Genomic DNA, 6,555 nt, shown 5'->3' with positions numbered 1-6,555 from the left:
TCTCTTTTATGTTTAATTTCCCTAAAATATCTGATGATCCTTGGTTAATCATATAAGTAAACAAATGAGATACTAGAAAACCAATTAGGAACGCAGTGTATTTGGACAAAACTCATTGACAGTGAAGCTTCTGTCTGGGATAACAGGTCAGAGGGCTGAATGTTAATGGGGTGGGGTGCCCAGTCCCCAGATCTAGATGTCTTTACTCTCAGGCACTGGTGCTTATACCAGCACTCCTAGTTCTTCCCATTTAATTGCTTTAGAGAAAATTTATCTATTAAAGTAAATGGGAGTAGATATTGGCTGTTTTTTTCTCTATGTGGATGGGCAAATAAAGACTTCAATTCATCTTCTGTTTTCAACCCCTCTTCTCACACCTGCTTTTTCTTATATGATGTTTCTGATCCTGAGCCTGTCTGAAGCTTCTAAGTCCATCTTCCCTCTGCTCTGCCAAGGGCCCCTCCATGAGTGTTCTGGAGTGTGAGTTCTTTTTTTTTTTTTTTTATTGAGATACAGTTAACATACAATAAACTGCATATATTTAGAGCGTACAATTTGGTATCCCAATCTCTCAATTCATTCACCCCCAACCCTCCCCACTTTCCCCACTTGGTGTCCATATGTTTGTTCTCTACATCTGTGTCTATTTCCGCCTTGCAAACCGATTGATTTGTACCATTTTTCTGTAGTCAGCATACATGTGTTAATATACGGTATTTGTTTCTCTCTTTCTGATGGAGTGTGGGTTCTTCTTGATTCTTTTTTTTCACTTTTCCTCTCTCTTCCTCCATCTTGTAGAATTTTGTTGACTCTGTGCTGATGCTCTTTTCTTAACCCTTGCAGGTTTATGTTTTTTTCTTCTTTTTTTGGAATATATCTTTCTCCAGCCTGGCAAAAGTACTCTTGTATTTTAGCAGGGTCTCCCTAAAGTTTGTGAAAAGGGCTTCCATACTCCCCATGTCTGTGCCAGTGGCCTCTGGACATTGTAGCCAGTGTGGCCCAGACCTCTGCTCTGCATCTCTCTGTGCAAGCCTCCCTCTGGCCCAGCTCTGGAACAGACTCCCCCTAGGCAAGCAGAGGCTGACATTTCTGAATTTCCTGAAATTCAGAGATAATGGGAGGGACAAATAACACAGGGAATAATGTACAGGTGCGCTTCGATGGGCATCTGCAGGCTGACACCATCCTCAGGTTCCTTACAAGGCCCTTCCCTCTTGCTGCCCTGTCCTGGAGTCAGCTCAGATCCCCCACTGGGTGGGTCCTCCTCTGCCACACCAATGAATCAGCCAATGCCCTATGTCCACCTCCTCAAGGCCCAGCTCCTCTCCAGCCTAAGCCTGGATCTCCTGCCATTCTTTCCTCTTCTTACTACTGAACTTTTCCCAAAGTGGAGGAGAGTGGACATGTCCACTCTTTCCAGGAAGATAGCACCCTTCTCAAGAATGGCCTCACTCTTTACTTGCTGAGGGCAATCCTACCAACCCCAACTTGCCTTGGGCATTTTCCCCAATGTCCTCATCATTCAGACTTGACTAGCATCAAGTGTGACATATGTGACATCCATTCTTCATCCTCATCTTCCCAAGATCCTACCTCTTAACCTCATCTCCGAGTTCCCTCTTTCCCTCACTTGCCTCAGGGCCATTGCACTTGCAGTTCTCCATGCCTGAATTACTCTTTACCTGAAGGGTTTCTGCCTCATCTTAATTGAGCCTTTGTTCAAATGGCAGATTCTCAATAGACCTTCTCTGACCACTATACTCGAATTGACTTCCTTCCTAGGACTCCCTGACCTCCTTCTTGTTTTTCTCCACAGCATTTAATACCTGAAATATATTATAAAACCTATTTGGTGGTATTTATCATCTGTCTTCTCCATGAGGGGAAGAATTTTTGTCTGTTTTATTCATTACTGCAGTCCCAAGCCTAGAACAGTGTCTGGTACACAGTAGGTGCTCAATAAATACATGTTGAATTGAATGTAGAATAGTGTGGTTCACAGATATTGTTGTATCAGCTGTGGGCCTCTGTTTTAGATCTGAAGGAACTTATTGTGTGCTGCTTTTCACAAAACAAGAGCATCTCTTTCTCTGAGAGTGAATTCAAATCCTTGCATCTTAAAAACAAAAAGCAGATCCATTGACAGCTTTGAAATTACAGACCCCTACAATCCTAAATGATGTTTTCAAATTATCAGGACCAGTTTTTAGTCTGGGCTGAGCGTAAAGTACTTCTACCCTCCTCTCCTCCACCCTTTATGCTTCCCCATTGATGCCCCGTCAACCTGGTGACAGGGAAGTGATGGTCCTTTCCCATGAACCTGACTCAATCCCCTTTATTGAAGCTGTGACCTATTTAGTCCAGACATTGAGTGGACTTGAGTCTGGGAAGCAGAGCTCCACTGGCAAAAGCCAATTTAAGGGCCAATTTACTGTAATTTGCATTTCTCTAAATTTACCTGAGGGAGGCCATTGTTAAACTCTGAGTTCACCTTCTCATACCTGCTTTTCTTCTCTCATCAATTCTCTCCTGCCTCAGCTGGGTGACTTCCCTGCCATTCTTTTGTCCTCCTCTGTAAATGGACAGAGTAAAGGCCATCCTGCACACCTTCTAGGGTTGCCACAGCAGCAAAGAAGCTACTGCCTGGGAACAGCACAAAGGCTGGGGCTATGGTGTGATGTGGCAGGGGGGCCTGGCTGCGAGCTGGAAGACTGGGATCTCTCAGGTCATCTGCTGGTGTGCTGTATGGCCTCAGACCTGGTCCTGCTCTTCTGGGTGTGGGTGAGGCCAAGGCAATACCCAGGGGTTGGATCAGGTCATCCTTCTTCTTTTTGGTATCTGAGGTTCTCTATGAAAGGAGAAGGGCCATAGAGGGGCTGATGCTGGGCACACCTGTGAAATGGGTCACCATACCAAGGCCAGCAAAGAAAGAAGCTAGGCCAGAGGTTGCTGTCCCCATAGGTTACCCCCTCTCCACGACTACTCTCTTCTCCCAGACATGGTTCGGGTCCAGAAAAGTTAGGAGAAGCTGTTTCTAGAAGATGTGCTCACAATTATCGTCACACTTTTATTATTATTATTATTATTATTATTATTATTATTTTTACTATTATTATTATTTGGGGAAGAAATTTCAACACCTAAGCAGGCGAAGGTTGATTTTTTTTTTCAGGAGTATTATTAGAGGGACTTAATTGATATGGGGAGCAACTGATGTGAATGAAGCTCGGGTGTATGGCTAAGAAGGGACATGCACGTGGAGAAGTGTATCTGGTAAAAATTCTAGCCAGAGAACGTTCAGCCAACAGGAGTTACAGCAGGGGAAGTGTAGGAAAAAGCCTGCGGAGATGGGGAAGTTTGTCACCACAGCTCAGGGGTGATGATTAAGCAGACAGTAAAGGAAGATGAAGCTAGAGAGGGAAGCTGGGGCTGTTTTAAAGGTCCCCAACTGACCATCTAAAGGCTTCTCTGCTCAGTACCAGGGCTACATTCTGTGTGTGTGTGCGTGTGTGTGTGTGTGTGTGTTTCCATCTAGTTCAACCTTGTACCCTTCGAGACTCAGACTTTTCATAAGGAAGGTCTTCTTTTGGATTCCGCACCTTGAATAGGCTCTGGTTTTTGTTTTACGTCACCTGAAATCCTCCAAGGCCCTGAAAAGCCAAGATCCAATTTTCTAGGTATACCAGACGTCCTCAGGGCAACAGTGACTTTACAGGTCTTCTTTCTCTAACTTCCACTTAGATTTTGACCTAACTTTCTATTATCTTACCAGGTGTTTAAAGGATTTAAGAAGGTGTCATGTACATTTTACCTAGAGTTCTTCAGGTAAGGTTTCCAGCATACCTGGCTGGCTCTGTTACTGGGATGGAACACTACCACAGGCAGGCTCTATGGATGCTGCAAGGTGGTCTGGTCCTTTCCAACCTATCGTGAAGATTAAATGATGCTAATGGATATGGTATTCTTGCAAGGATGCTAGCTCTCATTTGTATGATGGTTTGGAGTTTAAACAATGCTTTTATATCCAGTCTCATTTAGAACTCAGGACAGGGGAAAAATTGCTGCCCTCATTTTTACAGCCAGATGTCTGAGCCACAGGAGAAGTAAGTAACCCAAGATTACCCGGTCAGAGGCAGGGTCAGGATTGGAAATGGGTTTTTTGAATTCCACATCCCATTTGCTGTTCTCTTCACTTTTACCAGGTCCTTCCTCTTACCAGGAACCACAAACCACTATGTAAACGAGGTTGATTACTTTGATCCCACTGAGGGATGTAAGTGAGGTGGGTGGGGCTACACACTGGCTCACTGGGATCCCAGACACTGACTATGGTCTGGGTACTCAAAGCTCTGTTTTGCATCACCTCCCCTGGCCTGAGAACAGCTCAGGATGATGGCGGAGATGGCGCCACGGATGGGCTGCATCCTTCCCTCTCAATCAAGGACAGGCTAACCACTCAAGATGAAAGCTCAGCTCCATGTCATGGATATCCAGTTACAGATGACTAGGGAGGAGGCTCTAAACCTTGGACTTTCTCTCCAACTGTCTTCTCTAGATGGAAAAGGATGATACTGGGCATTATGATGGCTCAGTGTAAAAGGACGGCAACTCTGTACACAGAGATGCCTTAATAAACAGAAAATTTAAAACTGAAGATGGAGAATTCTGGGTCTTAATTGATCTATATGAGACCACTTCTATCCCTGACACAGAGCAAGTTGCCATTCTTTTAAGACTTAACTTGCTCTTTTCACGTCAAAGCAGCAATGGGATGCAGCTGCCTATCCGGCAATGTTAAGAAATTATTTATGAAAGGACAAATTCCCCACAAGGCCATCCAGAGAAGGGGGGATGCAAGGGGAGCAAAGGGAAGAAAGAAAGGATGGGGGCATGAACACAGAACTGATAGACCTGGCACTTGACACTAAAGGCTTAACATCAAATGCAGCCAGAAATCCATTTCCACAGTTTTATTGGCCATTCCGGACGCCTCATTTCAAAGGGAAAGATTTGAATTCAGAGACATAACGTTCCCTTTGTTCTCTTGCCCTCCAGCCTTTGGTGCCAGTGTGGACGGTACCAGAGGGAGAGAGTGAGATCAAAACCCCTCTCCGCTCAGCTACCTGCCCCCAGAGCTGGCCCTTGGCATGCTTAATGAAATCAGCTTTGCTATAGATTGACGATGCCCTGTCAATTATAATCATTTATCTTGGCAAGCAGAGCATTGGAACACTTAAAAGAGCAGGGGGTTCAGTGGGCCCAGAAAAACCAGAATAAAATTATACTGCATGGTAATCAGAGCGAGAGTATATTGCTCTCATAAAATTTTACTCTAACTGTCAAAAGGACCGATAGGACTTTACGTCTCATTTTCTGCCCATAGGGTATTTGCGGTTCCATTTGGGGTCACTTTCTCCTAATTCTGATGTAATAGCGGGTTCGCAGGAGCCTGTGTCAGGAGAGGAGGGGGACCACCCAATGCACAGGGAAGGTTTGGGGTGTGTTGGGGACACTAGGATGGGGGTGCAATGGCTGGTGACATCTCAGGAAGCACAGGATTTGAGGGGATCCCTGGCTCCCCCACTTTCTGACTGTGTGAGCCTGTGTAAATTGTTCCATCTTTTAGAGTCTCATTTGCCTTCTAGATAATGGATCAAATAGAGAATCTCGCCTTTAAGATGCCACCAAGGCAGACACGCTTTTCTTCCTTCTCATTTACTACTATAAAACCTGCTTTTTAGCTGGGCAGATGCCCACCCAGAGGATCCCCCTGGCCCTCCCTTATCAGCTTTGGGTGGGAACAGCTAGAGCAGCCCAGGGGGAGTGTGAGGGGAGAGAGTGAGGCCCACTGATTGCAGCAAGGGCGGCTGAGCGAGGGGTCTCTTTGCCTCCCTACCCCACATGCTTGCACAGTGCCATCTGTCTAGGAAGCTTCTGGTAGGACCTGCGATCCTGAGGGGTGGGGGGCTGCTGACAGAGGGCTTTGGGGCCCAGCAGAGCCTGAACCTAGGACAGGACAGCCTTGTGAATGGAATGGGTCACCCAGGACCGAGGCAGCCGTCGCCCTCAGATACCCGGCGACAAAAACAAAGCCGGAAGCTCACCAAGGCCAGTCAGCGCTGAGGATGGTTGTGTGCTGGACCCATCCTTCTTGAAGCCAGAATGATCTGCTCCTCTTCCTCTTAACTCCTCACACCTTTCCTGCAGAGAAGGAGAGGGGAAAACCTCTGATCAGAGTGGGTCCAAAGGTGACAGTTTAAATCAGACAACCCTGAGTCGTCAGAAACTGTTGGTTTTCCGCTGTTGGCAGGAAGGATGCTCGAGAGCTCTTAGTTGCCTCTGCATCCAGGACTTGCTTACAAGCCCATGGAGGCCAGCATATCATTCTTGTCCTGCTGCAACCTGTTGAGAGAATTTCGGTAAATGATGTAAAAATAAAACCTATCTGCAGCAAACCAGGAAGAGCATCCCCCTCCCTGAGCGGCCATCTCAGGGGACATTGACTGAGCTGCCTGCCAACAGCCTGGCTCTTGGTCAGACACAGCCCGTGGGGAG

Source organism: Hippopotamus amphibius, chromosome 4 (genome assembly GCF_030028045.1).
Source record: "Hippopotamus amphibius kiboko isolate mHipAmp2 chromosome 4, mHipAmp2.hap2, whole genome shotgun sequence".
In the NCBI taxonomy this organism is placed as follows: Eukaryota; Metazoa; Chordata; class Mammalia; order Artiodactyla; family Hippopotamidae; genus Hippopotamus; species Hippopotamus amphibius.
This window is presented reverse-complemented; position numbering follows the sequence as displayed.